The following is a 14,004-nucleotide window of genomic DNA, read 5'->3' on the forward strand; positions in this document are numbered from 1 at the left end:
TGAACTCCTTTTCAGGAATGTTTTCTGTTAAGTCTAAGAAAGAGTCAGTTAAAAATGGTTATCCAGTCATGTTTGATTTTATTCAACAAAAATTCAACTAATAAGACTGTTCTACAATGTTGTGAGGATTAGAAGTAGGTCAGGTGAAGAATTTAGTTTGGTTTTTTTAGGGGCCAACTACAGTTGATGTTTCTCTGGGGTTTCTTTCTCTAAGCTCTGTGTGTGGGGTATGTGTGTGTGTGTTGTGTGTGACACTTCTTACAGTGATGGGGTACCAGGTGTTGCCACTGACTGGGCAGAAGACTTCTTCTTGCTGCATAGCATGTGCTCCCCACAGAAAGGTTTAAAAGTAAAAGTTACCGATAAAGTCTTGCTTTTAAACTTCTAACATGGACCATAAATGGCTAATGACTCTTTCTTGATTCTTTAAGAAAGGCTTAGCAATTGTTCTTGCTTAACAGTTGATCATGGTAGCTTCGCTCATTTAATCATAGGATCTGCTGGGCTGGAGAAATAGTCTCTCAGGTAGGGTACATTTTGCATGTGGCCGATTTGGGTTCTATTTCCATCATCCCATATGGTCCCCAAGTCTCAGCAAGCATGATCCTTGAGCACAAAGCCAGGACTAAGCTCTGAGCACTGATGTAGTCCAGAAAACCAAAGAATCATCAGATATGCTGAGAGCTCTCTGTGGTGAAACAGACTGGACAGACTGGAGCCTAGATCTAATTTTGTTTTCTCAGTCTTGTCTTTACTAAGAACACACTATTCGAATGTGGTGACTCAGTACTGTGTTCCCCCCCCCTTCCCAGCTCTGTGGTTTTGCTTCAGTTTAAACAGGGTAGACAATAATCTTTCCCTCTTAGAATTGTTAGAGAACAAATTAAATAATCCATGTAAAATATTTTTCAGAGGGTCAAAACTATGTTGTGTTAGATGGTATTGTAATGATCATTGTTATTACTAGTATTTGCAATACAGAAATCAGATATAATATGTGACTTTTCTATTTTTTGTGTCCTGTATTTATCAAGTCCTCTCATCTGGAGATACTAGGTATGAATTAGCAATGCTATTTTTTTTTAATCTTTAAGTTTTCTTATAGTAAAAGAAGAATAAATCCTGTCATAGTCTCTCTGTCTCTCTCTTTTTCTCCCTCTTTTGGTCAAATCTTACAGCGTTGCATCAATTTAAAGAAGAATTGATTTCTGTGTACAACATATTTTGTTGTACATATTCATTGCTTCTCTTTATCTTTTCGAAAATTACTACATACTTACATGGCAATCAAACTTTTTCTCAGAATCATTTGGTGGAAACTGAGTTTTTTGAAAACAAAATGAAATAATGGGGGCTGAAGAGAGTCCCAGAGTAAGGAACTTGTCTTGCCTGCTGCAGACCTCAACACATAGGCCTCGCTCCCATCCTCATACTACTAGGAGCGACACTTGAGCACAGAGCCAGGAATGGCCTTTGTGGTTCTGGAGTGCTGATTGTGGCTCAGAACCCCCAAATAAAAGAACTATTATTAATGACAAATGAACATTAACATTTGCTCTGATGATTTTACTACCAAATTAGCTAGTGCTTTTCATCTAGTGCTGCGCATTTTGCATGTTCAGCATGTTCTTAGGTAAGTACAACTACAACTTCCCTGCCATGAAGTCATCTTATTTTATACATTTTCAGCCCCAGCAATGTTGAAAACAAAACAGGTGACTTTTTCCCCTTTCTTACCTGAATATTTCTCAGCTGTCATAAGCTAGTTGTTCATATCTTTTATCTTCAGTCTTTTATCTTATTCTGATGTGGTTCTACTGGGGAACTAACACAAAGCAAATCTGTGGCAAATCTGGGGCTGTTTGAGCGGAAGGAATGTCAATGTTTGCCCCCTGGGGACGCTTTGTCAGTAGATATTTGTATCCTGGAGAATTTGAATGGAACATCACCTTTGAATTATGGTTCCTTCTGCTCATTTCTTCCTCCTGGAGCATCTCACCTGAGGCACCTTGACATCTGAGTTTCATTATTTTGCTGCCTGTTTTTTTTCTTTTTTAATTTTTATTATTATTATTTCTGTTATTTTACCTGGGCTAAGTAATCGTGACTTTTTAAAATAAAAAGCAAATAGTGATGGAAAAGTGACTAAAGAACTGAAGACATTATCAGGTGCTGTCGTGTTACTCTGAAGGATGTTGCAGCATGGTGCAAAGCGCTGGTAAAAAGGAGCAGCAGGAAATGAAATAATGGGGTACTCCAAAACAGCAAGTTTTTTTTTGTTTTCTTTTTTGTTTTTTGAATTTATTGGCTCGCCCCTCACCTTTTCAGTCTTTTCCCACTCTCACTCTTCCTTTTTTTCCACCTGTCTTTAAAACATTTCTGTCTCTCCCATCCCTGCTTTTTTTTTTTTTTTTTTTTTTTTTTTTTTGGTTTTTGGTTTTTGGACCACACCCGGTGATGCTCAGGGGTCATTCTGGCTCTGAGCTCAGAAATTGCTCCTATCATGGGGGACCATAAGGGATGTGTGTGGGGGATCAAGCCATGGTTTATCCTGGGTCAGCTGTGTGAAAGACAAATGCCCTAAGGCTGTGCCACTGCTCAGCCCCCCCGCCCCCAAGCAATAGTCTATTCTTAAAAATTGATTAATTAAATAGACCTGTAGAAAAATGCACCATTTGGAAACTTCTCTCCTACTCTCTTGCAGTTGTGTGGTTCCACTTTGTTTTGGTGTGTATTTATTTTAGTACCAGAACTTCCAACTGAAGTCTAATAATACTCTTAAGAAAAGTATAATTACGAAGGTAAATCTGTATTAAAAATTGCATGGTGCAAGCCTCAAAGTTAAATATAATTATTAGTGGATGGTTTTCTCTGTGATAATTGTCCATTTATAGATTGGTTCATAAAGTAGTGTTTTTAAAAGTTGTGTATCTTTTATGTTCATTGATTTCCCACAAAATATATTTCATTTGATCTTAGTCAAAACAACCCGCTTTGGTATAATAGAACCACACCTTTGTGAAAATAACTGGGAAAAAACCCCCACTAAAATAGAAATACCCACTTCTGTTGGCCAAATACTCTGTGGTAGCTGCCAAGTTCTAGAGCCTCCTCCCTTCTGGGCCCAGTGTCCTATTTTTAACTTTTCCTGTGTACTCATCCCTGCCCAGGCTGGTGACTTAGACAGCATTGGCCACTGCACTGGCAATGTAAGCTGTGAGTGTGCTACCTCTGACTAGATAGATGGGCTGGACCTTCATTGGAGAGAGGCACTGGTCAGAGGCTAGCCCAAAGGCTTCCTTCCATAAGGACAGTAGAAAGGATATGTGCGGAGTCAGGAGGTGCTAACTTCTAATCCTGTTTCTACGGCCACTGCAGACCTGTACTACTTGGAAGGTCTTCAAGGAATGAGGGGACCCTGGACATCACTGGGCTTAACCTTTCAGGATTGAGATGTTAATTCATTTAAACAAATTTCTCATGAAATATTCATCTTTTTGTCAAATATACATAACTTAAAAATCTGGCTGAATTGGCTGTATTTCTTTATTAGCATTAGCCTTTATTTTATTTAAATACTTTCTACAAATCTCATCTCCTTTTCCTCCACTCTTTTTTTCTCAGGTATCCTTAGAAAATGTACCAGTGTATACTGACAATATTCACTAGTCAGTATTTACTGGTTTGACTTTTGGTTTTACTGTGCATCTGGTTTTTTTTTTTTTTTCCCCCTTGGGGTAGGAGGCCTTTACACCCAGCCAGAGGCAATCAGGGCTTACACCTGGCTCCGTGCTCAGAAATTGCTCCTGGCAGGCTCCAGGGACCATATGGGATGCTGAGATTTGGGATTCAAACTGGGATTCATCCTGTATTGGCTGCATGCAAGGCAAATGCCCTACCACAATTGTTGCTTCGGCCTTTATGCATCTGTTATAATTGTGTTGCATTGCACACAGAGGTGAAATTATCTAATACTTGTCTGAAATAGCTAACCTCTTGTGTTCTCATTGCTATGCAAATATCCAAATATATTAATTTATGTTCCTTCAGTTGTATTTTAGTCAGCATGTCTTCTTCATATAACAGAAAGCAATGTTGTTTTAAATCACAGTTTGTATAGTGACTAATCAGTTAAAAACAATATACTATGGGGCTGGAGTGATTGCATAGTTGTAGGACATTTGCCTTGTATGAGGGCAAGGCTGACCTGGGTCAGTCTCGGGTTCCCTCCCAGATGGTTTCCAAGCCTGCCAGGAGCGATTTCTGAGCCCAAAGCCAGGAGTAACCCCTGAGCACTGCTGGTGTGTCTCAAAAACAAAAATCAAAAACAAAAACAAAAAAAAAATGAAATAAAAAACCCCGCAAAAACTCAATATAATATTTTACTTTAATTGATTCATGTGGCCGAAGATTATTTTTTCAGATTCTTAATTTTGATGACTTGGTGTTCTTTCCGAGTATTCATATGTATGTATATATGAACTTTGAGCAGAGTTATTTGAACATATATTTGAGAATTTAGTAGATGACAAGCTTAGAACTCTTCTGTTACTGAAGGCAATATTTTTCATTGGGCCCAAGGTCATACATATAGAAGGTATGTGTCATAACCCTGCTCTATGAAGAAGAGCATGTTTCTCACTTCAGATCTTAAATTCAAATGTGTCAGTGTTTGGGCATTTGGTCTTATTTTAGTCATTCAGATTTTTTTTTTTTTCTAGAATGGTATTCAGAAATGCCAGTCTCTCATCCTGTAGATGTCTCTTTGATTATTCCCAACACTTCTTGCAATATGAACAGAATGCCTCCTCAAGATTGTTATGGCTTAGCTTTTACCTAATCTGGACAATTTTGCTGTGGAGCGTCTGTGGTTTTTACCTTTACCCTCTCACAAACAGGGATTGTTCTGAAGAGACAGTGTGTGCCAGGAGCAAAGGGAGACCCCATCCCTGTCTGGACCTGCTGGTTTTGCTTGTGTTCCCCTGCAAAGTAATGACCAGCTCCATCAACTTCCTTGTGGAAAGTGGGAAGCCACATGGTGTTGGGAATGGAAATGGCTGGTGACAGGCAGGAGAGGCTGGTATGAGCCTCTTGAGTGAGTGAGCGCTTTGACACACCAAGTAACAGCCCATTATCACTTGCTCTGGTGTCAAAACAATACAGCAGTTTGAACTGCATCTCAGCTCCCTCCTGCTGTCACACAGGCTTCCCTCCTAAGTCATTAGAGTGTTGGCATGAACTCTTTCCGGGATCAGTCATTGCTGTATTAAGAGAGGAGGGAGTTTTTATTAATGCAATTGAGGAAGTGAATATTAATCATCTACTCTGTGTCAGGTCTGGTGCCGGGATTAGTTCTTCATACCAACAGCAAGATGATGCCTGCTCTCAGGAGCCTCTTTTGGAGAGAAACACTGAAAAGGGCACAGAGAACTGCACTGAGAGTTCCAAGGAGGCAATTAGTTCCCAAGGTGGGAGAAATCCATTTATAAAGGCTGATGTGGGAGCTGTGATCTGATAAGGGCCTTGACAAGACTTTAGAATTTTGAGGGATTAAAAAGAGGGGAGGAAGAGAGAGGGTTGACAAACTGCTATGTTTGGCTGGGGTGCAGTCTCTATCTCTATCAAGAATCAAGAATCTGCTTTAGAGAAACTGTCTGCCAGGCTAAAGCGCTAATGGTTTATTTAGTGGTCTCTTGGCTGAAGACTTGGAGTCAGGGGATTGATGTGTTAGGAATGTGTCCATGCATATTAAGAGGCTGACTTAGATATTAATCAGTGAAGATTGCAAGTAGCTACATGTAGCAGGAACTCCACAATAGTGGCTTAACCAAAAAGGCATGTTGTTTGCCTTCTGTAGGTGACCCACTTAAGAATCTCCACAGTTCTGTCAGGAACCTGGCCCTGGCATTCTCCTGAGAATTTTACTTTTGTTTCCCCTCAAAGTCGTTATTGTATCTCTAAACATGTAATTTAAATTGTAGGCAGTAAGAAAGCATAGGAAGAAGGGGAAAAGGCCAAATATCTCTGATTGTGGTGCTCTATCTTTACATGTCTATGAGACTTTGTCATTTATGTCAGTCTTAGACTAATAGGTTAATAATCAGTTTTTTTGTTTTTGACACAACACTGCTCAGAAAAAAATGAGGAAACCTTCTGGGAGCGTGAGAGAGAGGAGAGAGAAGAGACTGGGAGGAGAGAGTGGAGAGAGAGATTGATTTGATTATTGGTAAAGAACTTGGACATTGTTGGGCACAGGGAGGGGTGAGAGTGAGATTGGTTATTGGCAAAGAAGTAACATTGTTGGACATAACTTGTTTGGGAAATCAGGGTCTACAGAGAGCAGACATCAGAAAGCTAACTTGGCAGGACTTCTAGTTAGACATGGAGAGAGAATTTCTGAATTTGATTTTTATTTCTAGTTTGTTGAATGAAAGAGTATCGGACAGTGTAGAAAACTAGACTCTAAATATTGCTTCATTATTAAGCAGGCAGGTGATTGAAGTGTTTCAACCAAAAACCATTTTTTTATCAACAAAATTAAGGATTTTAAATCTGTGATGCAAAAAAAGTAGTCAGATGATGTTTTTGAAAACATTTTAGGATAAACACTAAATTTCAAAAATAAACCTAAAAATTATGAGATGATACAAACAATACTTATTTTTAATAGTTTTCACTTGATTTGTGGAACCACTGATCTAGCAAAAATAGCTCATAGATTAATTTATAATAGATGTCAAAAAAGATTCTGTAATGATTCTTGGAAATAGTGTTTTTTGTTTTAAATATTTACACTTAGTTCCCATAGGGGAATTAGGAGATCACAGATACAGATTCTTTCTAATAGGACAATTTGTTATAGTCTCTTCCTGATCACTGGCTCAATTACATTCTCTATGTATATCCAGGAATCTCATGCATGCAAAGTAAACATAGAGTTTTTATTTTTTATATGTGTTTGGTCCTTTTAGGAGAGATGTCTTTTGTTTATTTTTTGCCTTATCACTGATTTCTTCTTCACCTATCAGGAAAAAGTACTTACAGCTGGTATGTATGAGTCTCAGTGTTTTTTTTTTTTTTTAATATGTGAAGGGGAAAAAAAGAACTTTGAGAGATATAAAGAAATTTGGTACTTGCCTTGGGTGGGGGAGACTTGTGACTACATTGTAAAGAGAAGACAGTCACATAGAATCCATAACAGACTACTCAGTGATGGTCTAAAGCAGATGCTCTTGCCTGGAAGTTGTGCAGGGTAATGGGGGCTTACAGCCACATGAGGGGGTTCATCTTCTGCATGAGGTTGTCCTCTCATAGCTGGCACCCTTGGCTTTTTGGAGATCTTGCTTTTTTTTTTTTTTAATATTTTGTTAGCATACATGGCCCTTGTATCTTCTGTTTTCCTCCTCTTAATTGGTTCTCTCTTCCTCTCTTTTATTCTCTAGAAATGCTAACTAAGCCTATGGCTAGTTCAACCTAACTGCACTCAATCTTGAAAGCTAAGCAGGGTTAGGTCTGGTTAGCTTTTGGATAGGAAAAATGCCAAGGAAGACTATCCCAAAATAAAGCAGAAATCCTCAGCATTTATTTTTTGTGTATTCAAAGTTTGCCTCACTCCTTCCCTACAACATAGATCCTATCCATTGTCTTTTGACTGTCAGCTCAATGGTGCTTTCTATTAAGAAGTCTGGGACCAGGCAGTACCACCTGGTTGTTCTTCTTTTGTATCTCCTCTCAGTTGACTTAAGTTTCCTCCCTTCTTTCAGAGTTGAGCTTTTCTGCTTAATTTAACCATGTTCTTTTTTTGAATCTTTTTCTTTATGTGTTTTCTGATATATCTGCTCCCTCTGCAGTTGAACTTGAATGGTGAACCTGGTTCCAATCAGGATTCCTATCCCAGTCCAACAGTCCATTCATCCAAAACTGTTAGTTGCATTGGTCTCTGTTCCTTCCAGAAGTAATCCACACTATAGAGTGAAGTTCCATTTCTTGCCTTTTTTCCCTCTCCTCTGGTCTATAAGTTATTCCAACAACTCTGCTTCTTGCTTTGTGACATTTATTAACCTCTGTAAGCCTCTATTTATCTGTAAATTTAAAAAGTACCTACTTTCTATCCTGTTGTGAAGATAAACTGACAACCAGTGATAGTCTTAGCTTAGTGCCTAGAACACGATAGCGTTCATTTGAAAAGATGATTTATGGGGGCCAGTGATAGAACAGGCAGTCAGGCACTTGCAGGGCTACCTGACCATAGAGCCACTATGAAGCATTGAGCACCCCTCGGTGTGGCCCTCTTCCTCTAAAAGACTGTTAAAAAAATCCCTAACTGAGGCAGGGCAAAAACAATTTATAACTAAAACAGTATTCAAGTCGGGGTGGTAGTATTCTCCTTCTTTCAGATAATGTTGAATACACTTAAAAGTATAATTTAAAAGGTAGAGGGGATTATCTTATCGTAATGTCTTTGGTGAGCTACTGAATGATAAATTCTACTCAGGGAAAGTGGAATTAAGTTTTTATTTTACTTTATTATTGCGTGTGGAATTTCACACTCAGTGATTATCAGGAACATGCACTAAGAATAAACTCTGGGGCTCCTGTATACAAAGCCTCCTTTGAGACATTTGTCCAACTCCTGGAGATCCTCAAGTTGGCTTTTCTTTTTGTTTGTTTGTTTTTTTGAATTTATAATCCATTTAACTGGTAAACCTCATCTTAGCATTGGTTCTCTCCAAAAGTAATACAGTAGCTTTGCTGTGCTTTAGCCAGGTGGACCAATTAGAATCATAGTCATATCTCCCATAAGACTTGTTTTTATCACCAACCATATAGGATCAAACCTAGGTTTGGAGACACATATATGGTCTTCTTAGAGGAAATGTTTAGCCTGCCCTGGTTTTTACACAGTCAGAACAGTGAGAATAATCGCAGCAAAGTTTTAAATGAGACAGAAATGACAAAGATAGAATGGGAAAATTGCTTTTTCTTAAGTTCTAAAGAGTGACTTGGAAGGAAGTCTTGGCAGAGGTGGCAAAAGAAGATTTGTTAGAGTATGAAAATGGAATATATCTGACAGAGTATAGTAAGTGATACAATGTGATGTGAATTTAAAATAGCATTTTCTCTGAAATGAGATGTTTATCATAAGAATTAAGAATTTATCCCAGATGAATAAAAGCCATTTATTAACAATCACTTATTTAGGCTTCTTAATTAGAAGAAACGTCTCTAGCTATCTAGGGTATCTTAGACTAATAATGGAGTTTTAGAAGAGGCAGAAAGGACTTTTATAGCTTTAAAGAAGCACGCTTTATTTTTTGTATGTACCGAGGCGAATGTAAATGTTTTACCAGGCCATTAGTGTATGTTTTGATCTACCTTTTACACTTACTAACTGCTTAGTTATAGTAGGAAAATTCATCATAGGTTTTAGCACTTGCCTTTATGATAGTCTTATGATGTCATTCCTGTGTAGTACATTACATTAAAAAGTAGAGTGACCACCTGGAGTAGCCAGTTGAAATAATGAAGCATTCATTCTCCTGGAGTCGAAATATTCCATCGTTAAAGTTAGAACATGAGCTGGGGCGTCAGCTTTTTTGAATTGCGATCTCTTTTCCTTATTGGAGATCAATATAGGCGATAATTCTTAGTCTTCTTTGGGAAGAAACAAAATTTCAGGTAATATTGAACAATGTTCAATTCAATATTAATTCAGGCTATGGAATTGTCAAGTTATCTGGCTATGAGGAAGGATTGGAGAGTAAATGGCAGTTGAACTCAAAGACCAAAGGAGATGGGATATTTCAGCCAAAACACAGTGACTTGTTTTATACTCTGGCCAGTAAATTTACCACAGTCCATTCGAGGCTTCCAATATTATTCAACTAATCTCAGAGACTGGGATTAGGATTGTTTTATCCAAGTGTCCTTGTGGGTCAGAGTTCAACAAGGTCAGGGATCAGGGAACACAATCTACTGTGGATATCTGTGGATATGGGTTTTGTTTTTGTTTGTTTTTGTTTTGGGGCCACACCCTGTGGTGCTCAGAAATCGCTCCTGGCTGGGGGAGGGCGGACCATATGGGATGGCAGGAATCAAACTCTGGTCTGTCCTGGGTTAGCTGCATGCAAGGCAAATGCCCAAACCTACCACTGTGCTACCACTCAGACCCCAGATATATGTTATTTTTAAAACACACACACACACACACACACACACACACACACATCACACCCTCCCCCACAAAGGTTTTGTTCTGTAGTGCTTTTAAGATCTCTCAAGTAGCCTTCACTGCTAAACCAACAGGCACAGAGAAAAGCAGTGTACACAGAAAAGCAATTCATCTCTGTGATTGTCTGCACAGGTCATTACCAACTCTGGCCTATGTAGTGTGTACAAAGGGAAAGACAAGTCAGTGTGGCCATGATGGAGTGATAACGAGGAGTCTTGCTCCCCAACTTCACCCTCCCTCATTACTTCCACAGGTACAGTCCAATCCAGCAGTACAAGGGGAAGATGAGCTAGAAAATATTTTGAATTTGAATTTAGTTTACCCAGCGGTGCTCAGCACTTACTCCTACCTCTTTACTCAGGAATTACTCCTGGGTGGGGGTCAGTGGTCCTGGGGAATTAGATGGGGTGCTAGGGATTAATCTAGTTCTGTTGTTTGCAAGGCAAGTGCCCTGTGTGCCTTAGTATCTCTCTGGCCCCGAGAAATTGAAGTTCTAAACATTATCTCCTGCAGTAGAAAGGCTATCTATATCACTATGGTCCATCTTTAAAAACAAAGCAATACTAAATAGAATGCAGGTTCCACACAGATTCCTCCCATTGAAAAATGTAACCTCAGTTGTAGGTGGATTTATAACATGGTATAGAAAAAAATGAGTCTTGAACTTCCTCTTTTTTGAAGTGTTTAGAAACATTGCATTACATAATTTAATTTTCATGTATGCATCATTAAAAATCAACATCTGCATATGCTAGCCAAAATAATACACTGCTGGGGCTGGAGCAGTGGTGCAAGCGGTAGGGAGTTTGCCTTGCTCCTGACTAACCTAGGACAGACTTGTGTTCCATCCCCCAGTGTCCCATATGGTTCCCCCAAGCCAGGAGCAATTTCTGAGTTCATTACTGGGTGTGCCCCCCCCAATTTAATATACTGCTTATTTTTAGAATATAAGTTCTTGATTTTTAAAGTAAACAGTAATTTGCATACAATACATGCATTGGTTTGCCATCATTTTGTCTGAGGAGTTAGCTTTGCTGTATCTGTGAAGTCTACATGTGGTCTGCCAGCTTTTGACCTTTTAAATTCAATGCTTTATTCTTTATCTCTATCAATTTAATGTACATTTTCTTCCCCTTAGGGCACAAACTAGCATTGGTTCTGTTTATCTGGCCCAAACTGGTTTTGTACATGACATATGGCAGCAAGTTGTTTTTTTTGGGGGGTGGGGTGGGGGGGGTCATGTCTTAATGCTTTGGGCTACTTATGGTTGGGTGCTTGGGAGTTAGTTCTGGGGATCAGGCAGTGCCTGGAATGGAGCCCAAGCCTCCTATATAGAGGAGGCTCCTACAGCCTATGGAATTCTCTTTTTGGACACAGCCTTTATATATATATATATATATATATTCTGGTAATTTTTCTTTGTTTTGAGGCAATACCCAGTAGTGTTCAGGGGCTACATCTGGTGGTGTGCTTGTGGGGACTGTTGCTTCTGATTGGAACTATGGTGTGCAGAGCATGTGAGTGAACCTTTCAGCTCCCTGGAAGTTTCAAAATTGAAAGAGGGCCACACTTTGTTTTTAGGTATCTTTGTTACTATTTGTATTTGACTCCAAATTAAAAGTGAAAATAAAATTATTCTGTGCCAAACCACTTAATCAATAGGTATTATGTTTTAAGGATGGGTGAAAAAAGTAATAGCATAACTGAATGCAATAGCATAACTAACTGTGAAAAGAGAAAACTTGGAGTGGACTCTAATGATTGTCATTGGTCATAGAACATAGTCTGTCCTCTTCATTCCCTAGTATCTTAGAATATCTCTCTCTTCCATGACATTTTACATGAAACATGATCTCATCTGTGCTTAGCTGCTTACAATGTTTAGGAGCTTCTTTATGAGGTGATGTATTTGTATATGTGTGTATATATGTGATATATGTTTGCTCTACTTTTACGATTCCTGAAGATAGTAAAGGAAGTTGTTTTCCAAGTCTGTACTGATATATTTTCTTTGTATGTCAACTTATAAATTTAGAAAGTAAAGATTATACCATTTTAAGTATTTTTTGAGGACCAGAAAGATACACAATAGGTAGAGCACTCGCATTCTGTGAGGCTGACGTAGGTTCAATCACTGGCATCCCATATCATCCCCAGAGTCCAGCAGGAAGTGATACCTGAGTGCAAAGCCAGCAGTAACTCTGAAGCACTGTTGGGTGTGTCCCCCAAACAAAAACAAAACAAACCAAAAAGATTTTTTTTGATAAGGTCGATAACAACAGAAATCTATTATTGCATTTGTTTCCTTTTTGATTTTACACTTTAGATTTGGTTTTTATATGCTGTCCAGGGTCTTCCAAAGCTAACTGATCAGATGAACTAGACTTTCTATAGAACATTATCATAATTATTATCTTTATTTAAAGAACTTAATGCTAGGGATCAAACTTTGGGCTTCATATGTGTGAAGCATGCACTCTACCACTGAGCTACATTCCTGATCTTGTAAGGGTATTGTTTATTTTTCAGCAGATAATCTCCCTAGTGGCTCATATTTAATTACTTAATACAAAGTTGCTTTCTTTTTTAAACATGAATTGTAGGTAAAGTAAAATTTTCTATCTGTAATTCAGTTACCTTGAGTGTTAGTCAAATTTAACAACAATGTGTAGCTTAGTGGGTATTTAGACCTCCTGGCTTTGCTCACAGTCCTGCCTCTGACTGTAGCATTCCTGTCTGTGTGTCCCTCCTTCCTAAACAGAGCCCTCAGTTTGTCTAAATCAAGTCCCCCAGCAGCTCCTCTCTGTAGATAATCAGCAGTGTTTTAGGACAGAATTTTCTCCTGCCACAGTGGCTGCCATGATTAGTGGCTAATTAAGGCATCGGCACTGGAAAGTGAAAACTGAAAACATCAGCACTGGAAACAGACAAACCATTTGTTAGTTAAACACACACACACACACACACACACACACACACACACATATATATATATATATATATATACATATATATGCTTATGTATAAGTAAATACTATACATAAATTACATAAATACTATATGTAAACACAGTTGACTACCAGCAAAGCAGTGTTTGAATCCATGCAATCCACACACTATTCTCCATTTCCTCTAAATACATTTCTTAAAAAAATTTTTTTTTGTTTTTGGACCACACCTGGCTGCACTCAGGGGTTACTCCTAGCTCTAAGCCCAGAAATAGCTCCTGGCAAGCTCGGAGGACCATATGGGATGCCAGGAATTGAACAGGGGTCTGTCTGGGGGTTGTCTGCATGCAAGGCAAATGCCCTACCACTGTGCTATCGCTCCAGCCCCTTAAAATTTTTATATGTATATGTCAAAGAAAAATTATTCTTATGAATTGTGCCTTTGTTTCTAACTTATACCAATCCTGTTGACTTTGTGAATTCAACAATCATCATTTTCATCCAAATCATTGGCCAAATGTTGAATGGGAAAAGGCCAAAGACAGTGTGTGGGGTCTTTAAGTCTGAGTATGGACTTTGAGGCTAGAGCATATTCAGTTAGGCTCAGTGTGTCTAGCTAAACTGTCTTTAAGTACACTAAGATCTTGCCTCTTAAACTGTGTGTTGCAAGCCCAGATGGGGTCTACTAACTAAATGTCTCTCTCTTACACACACACACACACACACACACACACACACACACACACACACACACACACACACACACACACAGCAATCACAAATTTCTAAATATAAAAGTACCAAAAATTAATCAAAATTTCCCAT

At 38.6% G+C, this 14,004-nt stretch overlaps 1 protein-coding gene and 1 pseudogene across 1 annotated transcript in view; one reads left to right on the forward strand and one right to left on the reverse strand.

Annotated features, from left to right (window-relative positions):
* The window catches only part of SATB2 (SATB homeobox 2), a 199,937-nt gene that overhangs the window by 38,652 nt on the left and 147,281 nt on the right, over window positions 1–14,004 (forward strand). The gene's annotated exons all lie outside the window — the stretch shown is intronic.
* LOC126009943 (uncharacterized) lies at window positions 8,810–8,928 on the reverse strand (annotated as a pseudogene).

This window comes from Suncus etruscus, chromosome 5, assembly GCF_024139225.1.
Source record: "Suncus etruscus isolate mSunEtr1 chromosome 5, mSunEtr1.pri.cur, whole genome shotgun sequence".
Classification (NCBI taxonomy): Eukaryota; Metazoa; Chordata; class Mammalia; order Eulipotyphla; family Soricidae; genus Suncus; species Suncus etruscus.